Source organism: Sardina pilchardus, chromosome 14 (genome assembly GCF_963854185.1).
Source record: "Sardina pilchardus chromosome 14, fSarPil1.1, whole genome shotgun sequence".
Taxonomy (NCBI): domain Eukaryota; kingdom Metazoa; phylum Chordata; class Actinopteri; order Clupeiformes; family Clupeidae; genus Sardina; species Sardina pilchardus.
This window is the reverse complement of record NC_085007.1, coordinates 32533063-32553597: the sequence shown is the minus strand read 5'-3', so window position 1 is coordinate 32553597 and position 20535 is coordinate 32533063. Positions and strand designations below refer to the sequence as shown.

At 41.5% G+C, this 20535-nt stretch overlaps 1 protein-coding gene across 1 annotated transcript in view; it reads right to left on the bottom strand.

Annotated features, from left to right (window-relative positions):
- LOC134100673 (uncharacterized protein KIAA2026) overlaps positions 1-20535 on the bottom strand; it is a 73095-nt gene that overhangs the window by 14629 nt on the left and 37931 nt on the right. The gene's annotated exons all lie outside the window — the stretch shown is intronic.

Genomic DNA, 20535 nt, shown 5'->3' with positions numbered 1-20535 from the left:
TAAACACTGGGGCAAATTCAGGATTTTTCTCATCAGTAGTTCCATGTAGGTTGAATGAGTTGCCCAGTGCTCTTCCTTCCAATAGTAGTTTTGAGTCGTTCAAGAGGAATCTGAAGGCATATTCAATATGCATTTAGTCTATTAATGTTCTTATGGTTATGTTTGCATGTTTTAGCATTGTTTTGTTACCATTAGGCCATTGATTAAATTGACATTGTTTTTTTTATTATTGTTTTTATTCCATTATTGTTATTTACCTCCACCAAGGAGGTATATGTTTTCATTGGGGACCGGCGTTTGTTTGTTTGTTTGTCTGTCTGTTTGTTTGTTAGCAAGATAACTCAAAAAGAAAAGGATGGATTTCGATAAGACTTTCAGGGAAGGTCAGGCATGACCCAAGGAAGAAACTGATCCGTAATTCTGTCGGGATTCCAGAGGCATTTATGTATTTAGCTTAGTGGTGTAATGGCATGGTATGGCCACGTGGTGGCGATCTGAATAGTTTCGGTTCAAATGTATGACAGCCTAGGAAGAACAATGCAGGCGGAGGCAGCTGCGCTCTCGGAGTGCTTTTCTAGTTATATAATTGATTGAATGACTTTATACTATTCTCCTATTTAGTCATTGTTTTTATTACAGTGCATGCAAATGCACTGTTCTGTTCTTCCTGGGCTGCTTCTTCTTCTTATTATTATTATTACAGTGCATGGAAATCATAATTGGCTTTTAAAGAAATAGAATGGAATCAATAGAATGGAATCAACTATGCCTGTGTTCTATCACTGACTGCAGGAACTTCAATGGAACTTCTTCTCTGTGTGTCTCTCCATTGAACTGGATAGCTCACTTGTCATCCCCACTTTCTTTCACTTCTTTTTCTTCACTTCCTCTCACTTTCTCTATCACTCTCTCTATTTCTCACAATTTCAATAACTTTTTCAAACTATGTTTAAAATAACACTTTTTTATAGCAAAGCAATCACTATAATTACTTAGTAACAACCTAGCAACCACTTCCATAATGACACCCTGGCAACCACCTTAGCAACCAACATGATTTCCTTAGCAACCAACGTGATTTCCCTAGCAACCAACCTTGTATCCACTTTTTATAGAATGGTAACCACTTTATTTAGCCTAGCAACACTATATTCATCACTTTAATTACCCTAGCATAATCCTAGCAATGACTTTCCATGCACTGGTATTTCCTTCAGGAAATGCTTTTCTAGTTTTTATTACAGTGCATGCAAATGCACTGTTCTGTTCTCCCTAGGCATCTTCTTCTTATTATTATTCTCCTAACGAGGTCAAATTCAGCTTCAACCGTTTAACGTAGAAACTTGGTTGAAACTTTATTACGTAGGTCTTGAAAATAAGACTAAGTCTATGTATATTTCAGTTCTGTAAACTTGAGATATTAGCAAAATATTTTTCCCCATTGACTTTTCATAGACCTCTGAAGTTCGCCGAAAAAGGATCCAAACCCATATAAGGAGATCCGGGAGTTAATTGAAGCCAACTAGCCTAGAAATCTAGACGCACCCTAGCGGCCAAAAATATTTTTGCCTAGCGGGATGGTCTAGGGTCGCACCGTTGAGGACAAGCCTGCGCTAGGCTCGAGTTCAGCCTAGCCAATCAGAACGCTCTATCTGTGTACGGAGTCCTTGAGCCCGCCTTAGCTCACCTTCGGCTTCTGATAAGATGCCAGGGGGCTGGACCATGCGTCCTTGTTCAACGAGTTGGGTTTGAGACCGTATCGCACAACCATAGGCTAGCCTAGGCTACTTGACATTTCTCAGGCAAAATATTTCCCCATTCAGTGCGCTATATATTTTTTGTTTTCATGATAATAAACGTTGGTCCTTGCCTTGCCAACCCTGATTGACTGACCGCAATAACCAATCCATCAGTCCTTTGTGCCTAAATCTAACCAACCATGGAAGGCATCACGCAATAAACAAATCAGAAGCAACGAAAGGCGGGTCTTGGCATCTAACTTATCTTTCACACACAACAGCGCCGCCGACTCCGATAATTAGATTTAAAACGTTCTCCTGCTTGCGAGATTTTGTTCACTGTTGATTCGCTGTTTCTCCTTGAGTTTACAAGTTAACGTCAATGCTGCTACGTCTATCATTGTCTTATAGGCTACTTGTTGCAGAGCTGTATAACATCTATTTGCCTGTCTTGGTAAGTTCACACTTGAAAAAGCGACTCTATTCGGAGCTGCCAAGTGTCACGCTTTGAGTGTGACAGTCAAAAAAATGTTCGACGAACGCATCACACGCTTGCCATTTTCTGAAACTTGGCAGCCCTGTTGCCGTTTTGCCGACCGGCAACGATTGGTCACAAATGCTGGCCTATTACGTGCAGAGGCAGTTTGAAAGACAACTGTTCATCCCACCCACAGGCTTCAACTCTGTGAATGGTCCGACCCCAGACTATACATTTCTGTGTAGTTTGGCTTGCCAGGCTAGAAGCCAACTGCCTATGGCAAGCTTTTTTGTAGGCGAACTTCAGAGGTCTATCGCACTGCACTGCTGTGACATCACATGCTGATTAAGCTGATTTGCACCTGTATCAAGAGCCAGCTGCTCAAGGCCCTATCAAGTTTAATTGACAGCCAGTTAAATTGCTCAGCTCTCAGCTCTCTCTTGTCTACCCATTCACTCATCCACACACACACACACCTGACTGCAGCACTTCATATATACCACACTTCTCCATGCACTCCACAACATTCTCACCTTAACCTAACTCCCCCATTTCACTGCATCATAGAAAGCCACACTCCTTACATCCACTTACATCCACTCACACACACACACGCACGCACACTCACACGCACGCACACTCAGAGGTGGAAAAGTCAAGCTTCAGAGAGTAAAAGTCCAATCACGTATTGGTTCTATCTGTGCACTTAACACAGGTGATATCACCAATTAGCTGCTCTGCCTGGCTGAAGAGTTGTACTAATTAGAATCAGCTGGTTGGTTGGACATTTCCACCTCTGCACACACAGCCTCTTAAGCCACATACATACAACACACTGCCTTGTCCTGTCCTGTTCACCTTCCTCTGTCCACAACTGTTTGTAAATTAAAGTTTGTTTCACATTTTATCTTATGTCTTGCTTTTGCATGCACTGGTAATTTCCGCGAAATTACGTTTTCTAGTTATTATTATTCTTCCAGGCCCTAATTTGACTCCAACCGCTTATCGTAGGAACTTGGTTCAAACTTGGTCACGTAGCTCTTGCATCAAATTTTCAGTCTATTACTTTTCATATTTCTACGACTTTTACTTTTTGAGATATTGAATAAAAACTAAACTTAATTTTGCCAGAGCCATATAAAGAGAGAGTTGCGACAACCCGGGTACAGAAAATTCGGTTTGTGACGTGGTTTGTGTAACTTCAAGTAGTTCAAATAGTTCCCGGAAGCGATTTTGACTGTTCGTTAGAATCATAAAATAACCGTCTTTTACAGTCTGTTAACGAGTGTTTGATCCTAAACTTCCGGGAACTATTGTTGAGAAAATATGGAACATTAGCGTCAATGGAGTTGTCGCAACTCTCTCTTTATATGGCTCTGAATTTTGCCATAGACTTAACATTGGCTTTGTGACATCATAATTAGCTTTAAAAGAAATAGAATGGAATCAACTTTGCCAGTGTTCTCTCACTGACTTCAGCAACTTCAATGGAACTTCTTCTCTGTGTGTCTCTCCATTGAACTGGATAGCTCACTTGTCATTCCCACTTTCTTTCACTTCTTTTTCTTCACTTCCACTCACTTTCTCTATCACTCTCTCTATTTCTCCCAATTTCCATAACTTTTTAAAACTATATTTAAAATAACACTTTTTATAGCAAAGCAACCACTATAATTACTTAGTAACAACCTAGCAACCACTTCCATAATGACACCCTGGCAACCACCTTAGCAACCAACGTGGTTTCCCTAGCAACCAACATGATTTCCCTAGCAACCAACCTAGCAACCACTTTTTATAGATTAGTAACCACTTTATTTATAGGCCAGTCAATCTAGCTCAAAAAAGGGCCAAAACTTAAACTAATTGCAATAGTAATGGTTCATACTTTTTATTGATCCTTAAACCCTCCTGCATCACATAATAAAAACCTACCCATTTATATTTAGTGGAACATACTTTTATTCAAGGTCAAAGGTAGCAATTTCCAATGCATTTTGCCATTGAGATTTACTACAGGTGAAATGGGTAAAATTTTAAACTATATATATCAAATTGACACTTTCACAGTTGTTTACTCACATTAAGGCAAAGATTTTTTGTATTGCAAGTTTTCTGAAATGTGATGTTTAGATATGCAAATGAGACCAGTTTTACTTAAATATGCAATAATTTGCATATATTTCTAGAAAACTAAATCTGAACAATAGGTACAGTCAACTTCAAAATAATTGCTGAATTTTGCTTCTATATTGGATACCAAAAGCCTATGCAAAGGGAATATTTGATATCACTTCATATCACCTCAGAAATGAGGAAATCAAGTCAAGTCAAAATCAATGCGTTTCAATGGAAGTACATTATAGAACAAATGATTGTCAATGATATGGTATGATGGAAGTATCTCAGTGCATGCTAACTCACTTGATATGTTGTCTAAAGGTCAATATCTTCCTTATGTGACTTGGCATGTGACTTGAGATACTTCCATCATACCATATCATTGAAAATCATTTGTTCTATAATGTACTTCCATTGAAACGCATTGATTTTGACTTGACTTGATTTCTTCATTTCTGAGGTGATATGAAGTAATATCTAATATTCCCTTTGCATAAGCTTTTGGTATCCAATATAGAAGCAAAATGCAGCAATTATTTTGAAGCTGACTGTACCTATTGTTCAGATTTAGTTTTCTAGAAATATATGCAAATTATTGCATATTTAGGTAAAACTGGTCTCATTTGCATATCTAAACATCACATTTCAGAAAACTTGCAATACAAAAAATCTTTGCCTTAATGAGAGTAAACAACTGTGAAAGTTTCAATTTGATATCTATAGTTTAAAATTTTACCCATTTCACCAGTAGTAAATCCCAATGGCAAAATGCATTGGAAATTGCTACCTTTGACATTGAAAAAAAGTATGTTCCACTAAATATAAACGGGTAGATTTTTGATATGTTAATTAGATATACCTAGGGATCACAAAAAACTTGGAATGATTACTATTGCAATTAGTTATGGGTCAAACGCTAGATTGACTGGCCTATTAGCCTAGCAACTGAGTGCTTTTCTGGTCTTATTTTTTTTTTTCTGTTTGAACAACCACCCTAGTCTTTCTATCACCAGGCTAAACTAAATATTTTAAATCAAACATTAGTCTGGGGAGTCTGCGCTTTATTTCTACTGTACAAGAGGCATGATCATGGGCATAGTTCAAATGGCTCATTTGGATAGTCCCTCAAACAATCAGACCAACGATTCGGGTGAGCCTGGTGGATAAGCTAGTTTGTGATTGGTTCCAGCAATGGACAGGACAGGAAGCAGGAGAGATACGTGTGCAGGTTTCCAGCCAGAGCTGCTGGGCGAAATCCAATCACAAGCAGATCGGGCTGGATTTACTCAGTCAACAATAACCTATCAATTCCAAAAAATTAGGGGAAAAAATAGTGTAAAACGAAAGTTGCATTTGCAAGATGCAAAGAAGATTTGATTTGATTATGAGTGTTGTAGGGTAACCGAGTGGTAAAGGAGAAACGAGGTTGAGACAACAGGTTAAGAAGGCCCAAGGTATATTTTATTTACAATGTGACAAAAGTATTTAATATCCTTACATGGCTATATGCCAACACAAGAGCAGACCTAACAGTAAGGCTGACAGCTGCCCCTTACCATGATATGCAAACAGTAACTCCGCCCTTACTTGGTGCTGTTACTTGCTTACTTGGTGCTTGGTTTTCAGACAAAACAAAAACAAAAAACAACAAACAAAACAAAACAAAACAAAACAAAACAAAAAAACAGTATTTTATGTGTATTTTATTTTACCTAAAATGTGAAAGATGTTTTTAGCGAAAAACTCATTAATGACAATTTTGTTATGGTGTACAGTGATATGTAAGAAACCAGTGATAATAACAACCTACATAATACTTGTGATACAATTCACCTTTGGCTAAGCCCGTGTGGCAATTTACGACCGTATTTTGTACGTACGTTCTACCCGGATATGTCTTCATACCTCTGTCCGTATTTTGCGTGTGAATGCATAGCGCCCCCACTTTTCCCTGTGGTATTCCTCTGGTAGTGCTTGGTATTGCAACATTTTATCCATTTCATCCGTAATCGTAAGCCCCTCAATTTCGTGTCAAAGTACGGACGAAATCAACGTAAAGAACGTTTGAAACACTCCACACGTATCTGTATCCGTATTTTACGTTGAGCATGAATGGGCCTTAACCGGAGTTCAGACCGGAGTTCAATGGAAGCCGTATGCCCGTCTGTAAAAGTTACAACCCATGAGGCTTTTTTACAGAGCCACGGAACTGTATTTCATTTAGAATCGGTTGAACAACACCAGTACGACATGGAGACACATGAATATAAATTAATATCTAGGTTTGTTGCAGGGGGCGAATGGGACTCACTGATTTTATTAGCTAGCTGTGCTAGATAGACTTGCCTGCATATTAGCCTACAAGGACACCGGGTTATGTCATGAAAGGAACTGGTACTGCAAATAAACAGAAACATAGTCTACATTGCGAAAAGACTTCAACTTTATTAATGTATGGTGAATAAATGGTACACTACTGTGCACAGATACAAGCTTTTCTGAGGCGAGCAGGTTTGCAGCGGTTAGCTAACTATGCTAACGTTAGTTATCTACGAGTCTCCTCTAAGTGACAATCATATTATACACAATGCTGACAGTGCTGAGAACATCCTTGTTTATCTGACTTACATCCTTGTTTATCTTACTTACATTGAGTTGACTGTGTGGCTTAATCCACAGATGTGGTGGGGCTGTTTCATTACGGTTTGCTACGGAGTAATCCTTTACTTAAAATAGGGGACAGCTGGGAGAAGAGACTTTTAATCTAATTTAAAGGAACCGTATGTAGGATTTTGGCCAAAACGAGTACTGCAATTACTTTCAAAATACTGTAGAGCGGTGAATCGCCTCCCCCTCCCCTCTGAGTCACGGTTGCCAGCTAGCTGCAGCAGGAACGTAGGCTGCTAGCTTTCAATGGCAAGTGCTGTTTTCCTCAGCATAAAAACAGAGAAACAAACTCTGATAATGCATTGCTAATGTTAGCAATGACTACTAGCTGCTTTTATTTCCCAAACAATTCCTTAGCCTACCTTTTCAATTCAATGACCCACCTCCTCCATATGGCCAACATACTTTGCACGAACTTGCATAATTTGTTCAACTGTCATGAATAGGCTATTTAAAATGTCCATTTACAGTAGCTTAGCCTACAAGTAAGTTATAGCCAAACTGATGAATCTTTACCTGTCCAGGAGCAAATTAACAACACTGACGTCTGTCTTCAAATTCTTCTCCGTTTTCAGCCGTCTCAATCTCCTAAATCCTTGTTTTATTTAGACGTATTTCGGATTCATAACAAGGTTTTTTAGGTTCCATAACGTTAGACATTTTTTATCCAACACGTTTGTAGCTGCAGCTGTCTATGGTGGTAACTAGCATAGCTGGCAACCCGGATGGCGAAATACTACTGACTTCGTGATTCGTAAATAAGTGTAGGGCGGCGCATCAAACCAAAACACAACATAACAACATCAACATCAGTTGGGGGCTGCAACTTCACTTTTAAATGAAAATATCTTGGCCGGACTACTGTTGTCAGTGATATAAGTATTCGAAATTAGCATGAATTCTAAATGTCTAGTGACATATCAGGGCCATTTTATGATTCATTGAAATACATTTCCTACATACGGTTCCTTTAACATAATTACAAAATAAGTACGATCAATATTGAAAGCCATCATTCTGTGTATCGGTGTTGCGTTAATCCCACACATTTCGTTTGCCCGTCCTTTTTCAATTTACATCATTATATAATCCTATAAAACCAGAAAAAGATCACGGCTCCCAATGCATTTCTATGAAGCCATAACGTGAAACTGTCGGACTCTATCTTCATGTGCGGAGCTACTGCACTGCCATTGGCTCATCCGCGTTCGATAGGCGGGATTTATCCAAAGGTGAATTAAATATTCCAATTTAAGATGTATCCTGACTCGAACATAATAGAAGGGTTAATGCTTGAATCTCTATGTCCCCCCTTAGGTCTAAGCCCTGAACCCTCAAAGATTTAACTGATATCCGTTGATAAGTGATTTAAGTTTGAGAGGCTGTAAGGATTCAGCCACTGTAAGTTGGCAGGGTCACATAGGGGTAGCATAGGACCCTGAGAGCAGGGGACCTTGGGTACATGTGTGAAGAAGAATATCCTTTATACGACAATAAAGACTATCATAGGTATGCTTCTCATTTTTACTCTGCTATGGATGGGACATTTAAGCAATATAGCACGAGTGGGAGTGGGTTGTTGCTGGATATTCCCACGGGTGTTGTTCGGCCGTAGCCTCGAGGCCGGAGGCCGAGTGGCGCAGGCAATAACACCCGTGGGAATATCCAGCAACAACCCACGACCACGAGTGCTATATTGCTTTTATACAACAATTCTACCACTTGTTTTTTGCGCTAATTTCCCATTACAATGTAAACGTTTAGATCGCTAAAACTGTCTTGTTTGTAGAACTACTTCTCTCCGCCACAAATTTCTATTACTTGCAGGACAAACTGCCGTTACTAGTTCTAAATGGATGGTTGCTATGGCCAAAGGCCAGTCGTTAGTTCTAAAAGCACGTTGCTATGGCCAAAAGCCAGTCGTTAGTTCTATCTCTCCCGTTGTCAAGCAATACACGTTAGCTCGCATTGCGTCTGTTAGGACATGCTTTTAGCTTTGAAACATCACTATTTTACTTAGCCTACATGCCATCCAACTAGCTAATATCCACCTCCGTCATATTCTACGTTCTGAGCGTCTGTATTTCAGCTTGGATGCAACGTGACAGTTCGTTTTACACTTCACAACTTGACATTGTATCGCGGAGTGATTTATTATTAGCTGTGAAAAGTCCGAGTGGATTATCGTGGGATATTTCAACTCATGGAACGTCTCTCGGCCAATCAGAAACAAAGAAACAGCTTCTTAGAACCCAATTGTTGTATAATTTTCAACAAGGCATCAAAGCTTTGAGAAAAGACTGCAGGTGGCGAGGAGAAGGAAAGATGCACAAACACACAAAAAGTTACACAAACTACAACAATACTGTAACAAATAAACATACAGAATGGAAGCCACTTGCTAGCTAATGTCAACTAGTTAACAATGGGATGCTAACTATTCTACCTGGTAAGCTAACAGACTTGCAAATAAACTAGGGGTGTACATACAAATAGTTTATAGTATTCGAATCAAGGGCATAAAATGGACAGTCTAGCGAGTCTAGCAATGTGCAGTGCTTCAATAGACTGTGAATTCTGTGGTCTCACTTTTATTTCCTGTTTATTTCTCTGCAATGTGTCGTGAGTGTAGTCTTTACACCAGGGGTGCTTCTCATTCGTCTTATATATATATCCTCCCTTACTTCCTCGATCCTCGTCCTCGCTGATCTAGATAAAGAATGATGGGGCGGCAACAATGGGATAGTCTATCCAGTGCTAGTTATAGATCAGTGGGAACTAGTCTAGAGGACTGAGGATCGAGGAGGGATGTTGAGAGAGGCCCAGGGAGTATGGTGGAGGCTATAGCCTTGCTGCATTACCAGCAGCGTGTTAGAGATGCAAAGCTGTTCAGTGGCATTAGGGCGCTTTAAATACATGTGCACTAGGGTTTGATATTTTTCCCGAAAATTAGATTAATCAGACCCTGGAAATCCCAGGAAATAACTGTTTTTAGGGCCCGAGCACCGAGGTGCGGCCGCTGTAGCAGCGGCTGCACCGTAGGTGCAAGGCCCTATTGTTTTGCTCAGATTATTAGGGCCCGAGCACCGAGGTGCGGCCGCTGTAGCAGCGGCTGCACCGTAGGTGCAAGGCCCTATTGTTTTTGCTCAGATTATTAGGGCCCGAGCACCGAGGTGCGGCCACTGAAGTGGCTGCACCGTAGGTGCAAGGCCCTATTGTTTTTGCTCAGATTATTATTATTAGGGCCCGAGCACCGAGGTGCGGCCACTGAAAGTGGCTGCACCGTAGGTGCAAGGCCCTATTGCTTCTGCTCAGATTATTATTAGGGCCCGAGCACCGAGGTGCGGCCGCTGAAGCAGCGGCTGCACCGTAGGTGCAAGGCCCTATTGCTTCTGCTCAGATTATTAGGGCCCGAGCACCGAGGTGGCGGCCACTGAAAGTGGCTGCACCGTAGGTGCAAGGCCCTATTGTTTTTGCTCAGATTATTGGGGGCCAAGCAGCGAAGCTGCGAGGCAACCCATAGTGATTGTACGTATTCTTATTATTGGGGCCCAAGCAGCGAAGCTGCGAGGCAACCCCTAGTGATTGTACGTATTCTTATTGGGGGCCAAGCAGCGAAGCTGCGAGGCAACCCATAGTGATTGTACGTATTCTTCTTATTATTATTATTATTATTATTACACATTGCCCATTTCCCAGCCAACCATACACTCCAGAGTTCTGAAATTTGGCACACTCATTCAACTTCAAATTTGCCCGAATCTATTAAATTTACAGACAACAAACCCCAAAACTCCAGCGCCACCAACAGGTCAGGCTGAATTTTTCTAAAAGTTACCCAGGTCTCACATTTTGTCCATTTCTTACCAAACTTGTCACACATGACCTTCAGACAAGGCCACTCAAGACTTATCACTTTGTTAATAAATATTCATAAGCGTTTGCCTGTCACAGCCAATCAAAGTTGGTGACGCACCAAAAAACAGCATGTGAACCTATTCTCTATGTAACCAAAGAACCATACAGTAAAAAGTTGGGATATTTGGTACACTTATTCTCCCTAAGCCAATGACCACATACCTCAATTTTCAGACCCCAGAGCCCAAAACTCCAGCGCCACCAACAGGTCAAAATTCATCAATTTTTCAACAACATTAATGCAAATAACTCTAAAATGCTTAGACCTATCAAGCTGAAACTTGCTCAGTACATTAACGCAATAGGTATAGCCCCACCCACCAATTAACAAGACTTTTCCACAAACGCTGTAGCGCCACCAATAGACCAAGGTCAAAACTTTCAAAAAGTTTCACAGGTCAGAGATTTCATCCGATTCTCACCAAACTTGTCACACATGACCTTCAGACAAGGCCACTCAAGACTTATCACTTTGTTAATAAATATTCATAAGCGTTTGCCTGTCACAGCCAATCAAAGTTGGTGACGCACCAAAAAACAGCATGTGAACCTATTCTCTATGTAACCAAAGAACCATACAGTAAAAAGTTGGGATATTTGGTACACTTATTCTCCCTAAGCCAATGACCACATACCTCAATTTTCAGACCCCAGAGCCCAAAACTCCAGCGCCACCAACAGGTCAAAATTCATCAATTTTTCAACAACATTAATGCAAATAACTCAAAAATGCTTAGACCTATCAAGCTGAAACTTGCTCAGTACATTAACGCAATAGGTATAGCCCCACCCACCAATTAACAAGACTTTTCCACAAACGCTGTAGCGCCACCAATAGACCAAGATCAAAACTTTCAAAAAGTTTCACAGGTCAGAGATTTCATCCGATTCTCACCAAAATTTGCACAGACAATCTTCAGACCATGACTTATCATTGCATTGCTTTATGGAACAATTGACGGAAGTGCTCGCCTGTAACAGCCAATCCAATTTGGCGGCGAAGCCGCCACACAGGAAGTGAACCTATATCTCTGCAAGGCTTTCACGTATCAAGACCAAACTTAGAACATGGGCTCAGAACCCAATTAAGAGAACCCTCAACAACTTTGGTGCCCATTGACAACTGTGGGGGCGCTATAGTAACAGGAAGTAGGCTCATATCTCAGCGATGCTTACACGTATCGAAACCAAACTTGGTATATGGACTTGGGACCCCACCCTGAGGACGCACAATACATTTGGTGCACTCTGACCACTAGGGGCGCTATAATTAGCAAAACTTTCTCGTATCAACACCAAACTTGGTACGTGGACTTGTGAGCACATCCGGAGGACCTTCACTAAATTTGGTGACGTTTGAACACTAGGGGCGCTATAATAAACAACACTTTCACCTATCGACAACAAACTTGGTAAGTGGACTTAGGAACACATCCCAAGGACACACACACAAAAACAAAAAAAATAGAAATTAATTTTGCCTATTTTCTTCACATCCACTCTCTCTCTGTCTCAAACCCAGACACAAGCACACACACCCTCCTCTATGGTGGTCGAGGGGGGGGGGGTTCCATTTGCACACGCCCACTCTCCCATGTCATGTCTTTTGACCACTAGGGGGTTACTATAATCACAGGAAGTCAGCTTATTTTTCATTAATGCTTTCATCTCTCTCTCTCTCAAACCCAGACACAAGCACACACACCCTCCTCTATGGTGGTCGTGGGGGGGGGGGGGTTCCATTTGCACGCGCCCTCTCTCCCATTTCATGTCTTTTGACCACTAGGGGGGCGCTATAATCACAGGAAGTCAGCTCATTTTTCATTAATGCTTTCATCTCTCTCGCTCTCTAACCCAGACACAAGCACACACACCCTCCTCTATGGTGGTCGTAGGGGGGGAGGGGTTCCATTTGCACACGGCCACTCTCCCATTTCATGTCTTTTGACCACTAGGGGGGTGCTAGAATCACAGGAAGTCAGCTCATTTTTCATTAATGCTTTCATATCTCTCGCTCTCTAACCCAGACACAAGCACACACACCCTCCTCTATGGTGGTCGTGGGGGGGGGGGTTCCATTTGCACATGCCCACTCTCCCATGTCATGTCTTTTGACCACTATGGGGGCGCTATAATCACAGAAAGTCAGCTCATTTTTCAGTAACGCTTTCATCTCTCTCTCTCTCTCTCAAGCCCAGACAAAAGCACACAAATACTCCTCTATGGTGGTCACAGGGGGAGGGGCGGAGGGGGGGTTGTCTTTCCAAATTTCCAAAGCTTGGCCCCCACATTGCTGCTCGCAGCTTTAATTATTATTATTATTATTATAGTTTTTTCCTCCTTACCTGTCCCACGGCCTTTTGGCCCTTTTTCACCAACTTGGCATGCTCTAAAACTCTTGAAATTTGGCAGATACGTGTGGAATTGGTAAAACTACTCAGAGACTGAGATCTGGCCTAGGGTGTGGCTCAGGGACTCTATAGCGCCACCTATCGCGCTGTCTGTTGTGGTTGACACACGCATTCACGAAAATGGCCCAGATTTGGTGGGCATGTGTGTTCTATTAATCTGAACAACTTTTACATTTATACTCTATAGTAAATATTAGAAGAATTTGAGTTATGATTATGATTATGATTTTTGCACATCATGTATTTTGAAACACTCCTCCTAGACGGTTTATCGAAATCATGTCATTTCAGCAGTAAAATGATCTTGAGGGGTTGCCCAAGAGAAATTGCGACCAGATTTTTGAATTTCAAAAGTATATTGAAATGGCGAAGGTTTGAATTATGGCGTCTTATTAAAGAAACAGGAAGTTGGTGTTATAGGCAGAAAACAGTGACTAATTTGGTTGTAATTTGGCAGCTACATGTGGAATTGCTACTGCTACTCTGAGACAGAGCGCTGGCCTAAGGTGTGGCTTAAGGACTCTATAGCGCCACCTAGCAGCACGTTGTCTGTTGTGGTTGACACATACATCCACGAAAATGAACCAAATTTGGTGGACTTGTGTGTTATTGCTACTGCCAGTCAGACAGAGCTTTGGCCCAAGGTGTGGCTTAGGGACTCTATAGGGCCACCTAGCACATTGTTTGTTGTGGTTGACACATACAGTACATTGAAGAAAATGAACCAAATTTGGTGGGCTTGTGTGTTATTGCTATCACTAGTCAGAGACAGAGCTCTGGCCTAGGGTGTGGCTTAGGGATTCTATAGCGCCACCTAGTGTATAGTTTGTTGAGGTTGACACATAATTCACGAAAATGAACCAAATTTAGTGGACTTTTTTCGTATTGCTATCGCTAGTCAGAGACGGAGCTCAGGCCTAGGGTGTGGCTTAGAGACTCTATAGCGCCACCTAGCGTGTTGTCTGTTGTGGTTGACACATACATTCACGAAAATTAACCACATTTAGTGGGCATGTGTGTTGCTCATGCACATGCACACCAACCCACACATGTTGCTTTGATAGATTCCGAAATGTCACGGGTCCGCACCGCAGGTGCTCGGGCCCGCCATCGCCGCTTGCGGCTATATTTAGAGCCCGAGCACCGAGGTGCGGCCACTGAAAGTGGCTGCACCGTAGGTGCAAGGCCCTATTGTTTTTGCTCAGATTATTATTATAGTTTTTTCCGTCTTACCTAACTCCTTTTTTCACCAACTTGGCATGCTCTAAAACTCTTGAAATTTGGCAGCTACGTGTGGAATTAGTAACGCTACTCAGAACCAGAGCTCTGGCCTAGGGTGTGGCTCAGGGGCAGTATAGCGCCACCTAGCGTGTTGTCTGTTGTGGTTGACACATACATACACGAAAATGAACTAAATTTAGTAGACATGTGTGTTTTATTAATCTGAACAACTTTTACATTTAAACAATATAGTGAATCTTAGAAGAATTTGAGTTATGATTATGATTATGATTTTTACACGTCATGTATTTTGAAACACTTCTCCTAGACGGTTTATCGAAATCATGTAATTTAAGCACTAAAATGATCTTGAGGGGTTGCCCGAGAGGAATTGCGACCAGATTTTTGAATTTCAAAAGTATATTGAAATGGCGAAGGTTTGAATCTAGGTGTCTTATAAAAGAAACAAAAAGTTGGTGTTATAGGCAGAAAACAGTGACTAATTTGGATGAAATTTGATGGAGTATTAGTTAGTGTGTTTGTAGTGACAGTCATATACAAAGTTTTGAATTTGGTGTTGTTTGTGATTTTTAAAAGCGCATTAATGATTGTGGTGGATACAGTTTTAGCTAGAATATTTTGAAGCGAGTTGATGAATGATTATAATCATATCAAGCTATGCTGCAATTTTGATTTTAACCATGTTAACAGAAAGTGAGTTATTTTTAATTTCATATTTGCCCAATCACACAGCCCCTCCTCTCTGTCCTTCTCTGCCTCTCTCTCTGTTGCAACTAACAGACACACGCACGCACTCTGTCACCCCCCTTCTCGGGTCCTCCCTAACTAACACACACACATTGACACACGCGCGGCTTTCTAGAGACACAGAGACAGAGACAGACACACACACACACACACACACACAGACACACACACACACACACACACACACACACACACACACACACACACACACACACACACACACACACACACACACACACACACACACACACACACACACACACACACACACACACACACACACACACTTTGGGCAACCGTGGCCTACTGGTTAGGGCTTGGGGCTTGTAGCTGGAGGATTGCCGGTTTGATCCCTGACCAGTCCACAGCTGAAGTGCCCTTGAGCAAGGCACCTAACCCCTGACTGCTCCCTGAGCGCCGCTGGTTGGGCAGGCAGCTCACTGCTCTGAGTATAGTATATTAAAAAGTATACAAAAGTATATTGAAATGGCGAAGGTTTGAATCTAGGTGTCTTGTAAAAGAAACAGAAAGTTGGTGTTATAGGTAGAAAACAGACTAATTTGGATGAAATTTGATGGAGTATTAGTTAGTGTGTTTGTAGTGACAGTCATATGCAAAGTTTTGAATTTGGTGTTGTTTGTGTTTTTTAAAAGTGCATTAATGATTGTCGTGGACACAGTTTTAGCTAAAATATTTTGAAGCGAGTTGACGAATAATTATAATCATATCAACCTATGCTGCAATTTTGAAATTTTGACTTTAGCCATGTTCACAGTAAGTGAGTATTTAGGTTTATTTGTGTTTGCATATGTCTTATACTCCATCCATTTAGCTGAGCAGGAGTAGGTGCTCTCTCTCTCAGCTGCATGTCTCTCTCGTCCCCTGCTACTTCTCTACACAGACTCACAGACACTCTCTCACCCCTCCCCCGTCATTCTCTCTCTCTCTCACGCACGTACGCGCGCGCGCACACACACACACACACACACACACAGACACACACACACACACACAGACACACACAGACACACAGACACACACACACACACACAGACACACACACACACACACAGACACACACACACACACACACACACACACACACACACACACACACACACACACACACACACACACACACACACACCCTCCCTCTTTCCTCCCTCCCTCCTTCCCTCTGGGCAGCCGTGGCCTACTGGTTAGGGCTTGGGGCTTGTAACTGGAAGGTTGCCGGTTCAATCCCCAACCAGTCCACCACTAAAGTGCCCTTGAGCAAGGCACCTAACCCCTCACTGCTCCCCCAGCACCGCTGGTTGGGCAGGCAGCTCACTGCTCTGGGTCAGTGTGTGATTCACCTCACTGTGTGTTCACTGTGTGCTGTGTGTGTTCACTAATTTGGTTAAATTGGGTTACATGCAGAGAAATAAATTTCCCTCACGGGATCAAAAAAGTGTATATTCTATTCTATTGATCCATTTGTCTCTACCCCCTCTGTCTGTGTCTGTCTAGTGTTACTGCTATCGATAGTCAGAGATAGAGCTCTGGCCTAGGGTGTGGCTTAGGGACTCTATAGCGCTACCTAGCATATTGTCTGTTGTGGCTGACACATACATTCAGGAAAATTGACCAAATTTGGGGGGCATGTGTGTTGCTCATGCACATGCCCACCAACACGCACATGTTGCTTTGTTAGATTCCGAAATCTCACAGGTCTCCGCACCGCTGGTGCTCGGGCCCGCCATCGCCGCTTGCGGCTATATTTAGGGCCCGAGCACCGGTGCAAGGCCCTATTGTTTTTGCTCAGATTATTATTATTATTATTATTATTATTATTATTATTATTATTAGGGCCCGAGCACCGAGGTGCGGCCACTGAAAGTGGCTGCACCGTAGGTGCAAGGCCCTATTGTTTTTGCTCAGATTATTCTTCTTATTATTATTATTATAGTATAATTATCTTACCAGTAACATTTTTCACCAACTTGGCATGCTCTAAAACTCTTGCAATTTAGCTGGCATATGTAGAATTGCATTTGATACTCAGACACAGAGCTGTGGCCTAGGGTGTGGCTCAGGGACTCTATAGCGCCACCTAGCGCGCCGTCTACTGTGGTTGACACATACATTCACGGAAATGAACCAAATTTGGTGGACATGTGTGTTGTATTATTCTGAACAAGTTTTACATTCAAACTATATAGTGAATCTTAGAAGAATTTGAATTATGTGAGATTTTCTGATTTTTGCACATCATGTATTTTGAAATACTTCTCCTAGACGGTTTATCGAAATTATGTCATTTAAGCACTAAAATGATCTTGAGGGGTTGCCTGAGAGGAATTGCGACCAGATTTTTGAATTTCAAAAGTATATTGAAATGGCGAAGGTTTGAATCTAGGTGTCTTATAAAAGAAACAAAAAGTTGGTGTTATAGGCAGAAAACAGTGACTAATGTGGATGAAATTTGATGGAGTATTAGTTAGTGTGTTTGTAGTGACAGTCATATACAAAGTTTTGAATTTGGTGTTGTTTGTGTTTTTTAAAAGCGCATTAATGATTGTGGTGGACACAGTTTTAGCTAAAATATTTTGAAGCGAGTTGATGAATAATTATAATCATATCAACCTATGCTGCCATTTTGATTTCAACCATGTTAACAGAAAGTGAGATATTTAGGTTTATTGGGTTTTTATAGGTCTGTGTGCCTAGCCGCGCACGGTCTGGCTCCCTCACTGTTTCCCTCCCCCCACAGTTCTTTCCACCCCTCCCCTCTCTCCCAGCTGGATGTCTCTCTAACCTCCCCCGCTTTCCACATAGAGACTCAGACACAGACACAGACACACACACACACACACACAGACACACACACACACACACACACACACACACACACACACACACACACACACACACACACACACACAGACACACACACACACACACACACAGGTTTGAACCTAGGTGTCTTATAAAAGGAACAATAAGTTGGTGTTATAGGCAGAAAGCAGTGACTAATTTGGATGAAATTTAATGGAGTATTAGATAGTGTGGTTGTAGTGACAGTCACATTCAAGTTTTGATGTTGTTTGGTGTGGTTGTGATTTTGTCACTTATAATAGCATATTAATGATTGTGGTTGACACATAGTTTTACCTAAAGTATTATGAGATGAGTTTACAAATACTAATAGTCATATTAACCTATGCTGCAATTTTGACTTTAAACACATTAACAGAAAGTGAGTTATTTAGGGTTATTTGTTTGATGCCCTAGGGAATGAAACTCAATTGTCTGTAAAAGTCTCTCACTCATTTGACATTCTGTGGTCGAGAGCACTGTCCCCGCCCACTACACCATGTGATTTGTTAGTCAGTGCAGATCCAGGCGACCCCATAGAAGTCTCAGTCAATGTAGCTCTATACTGAGTGTTTTCGTGGATTTATATCGTGGAAACAGTGCAATCATTTTGACTTTTTGTCTACGGAGTTATTCTTGAAAGTAAGGTAACCGTTTTGTTGAAACGCAACTTTGCAAGCTATTTGATGCGGTTCAATAAGTTGGCTAAAGCGCTCGTTTCCTCCATCTAGCTAACTCCAAGTGATGCATGTTAGTGATATGGTGTTTACTAGCTAGTTTATCTCAGCTTACAAATAGAGCCTTAATAGCCTAGGTGACAGCCTAACTAGGCCTACTGAAACATAATCCAAACTTTTGACAGTTGTAAAATGTAACGTGAAGTTCAAATGTGTCACTGTTTGGGAGTAGCCTGCCGTTTGGGAGCTAGCTGCTAACGTTATAGCAAGGCAGGTTTTTGTCACGTTCGGTAATTAACAAGTCCCAGTGCGATAACGAACGTCAAATAGCCTACTGTAGTTGGTCTTGTTTGAAAAGGTCTAGCGGAAAACACAACAGGCACCTAGGGCCAGCCGTAGTAAATTCGACCTGGTTTTAAATCTTGGCCTAAGCTAGCTAGCTAAGCTAGCTCGCTAACTCCAATTGATGCACGTTAGCGATATGGTGTTTACTAGTTTATTTTAGCTTACAAATAGAGCATTGATAGCCTAGGTGTCAGTTTAACTCCTGAAACATAATCCAAACTTTTGACAGATGTAAAACGTAATGAGAAGTTCAAATGTGTCACATTTTGGGAGTAGCCTACCGTTTGTGAGTGGAAGCTAGCTAATGCCTTTATTAGTGGAGGACGTAAGTTTGAAACCACAACGAACTTACTCTGCCTAACTGAAGGAGGACGTTTCTCCATGGACATCTAGAAAGCAGGAGAGAAGATGACAGAACTAGAACTGGCCATCTGCTTAGCTTTCAATCAAGGTAAGAACATTTCCCTGCAGTGCAAGGCAGGTTAATGTTATTCAGTTGTGGTGATTAATTGCCTTTAAATTGAGTGAACCATCTATCTATTCAAAATAATCTAAACGTTTCCCCTATCTGGAAATACGTTAGTTTGGTGCCACCGATTCATATGAGCAGTCGTGCAATGTGTGTGTGATCCAAGTGAAACCATACGAGGCTAGAAACAACCATATTTTTCAAACGATTGATTCCTGCAACTAATACATGCAAACAGCATAGGCAGACTGCCTAATCCTAGTTTTTGAAACGATTGAAGATGGTATGAACATAGTTTATCCCTTTGCATGCGTTTGCAAACATGCTCTGGGTAGACTTCAAAACGTTTTTTTTTATTATTTGATCTGCCATCACTAAGCCTAGTTAAATTAGGCTATAGGCCTATGCATTAATAACCTTGCCTATGATGGACTGAGAAATTTGCTGTCGACGTTAGGCATGAAACGGTAGGCTCAAATTATTTATTTAAAAGACGTAATTTATGAAGTTGTTGTTGGCTTTGCCACGCGTTCGCATCCAGTTTGACGTGTCCGGATTTTCCGATAATGACAGCAATCTCGTGATGGCAATATTGACTTTTAATTTCTGCGCGTGTAAACTAGTCTAGGCTACAGTGCCTGAAGTTAGCTGTGACAGACTAGCCTACTGGTTTTCAGTTTTAGCCACGAAGCCTGTCTACCCTAGGTCAACTCAATTGTTTAGTTATCACCTTGGCATTTCGCGTTTTTCCAGCCTTATCTCCGTGCGCCCCATGTCATTCAAGACGTCATTCAAAACATATTTCGGGATAGCCATCTCACTATGAGAAAACGTATGACGACAGTGCTAAGAGATTAACACATTG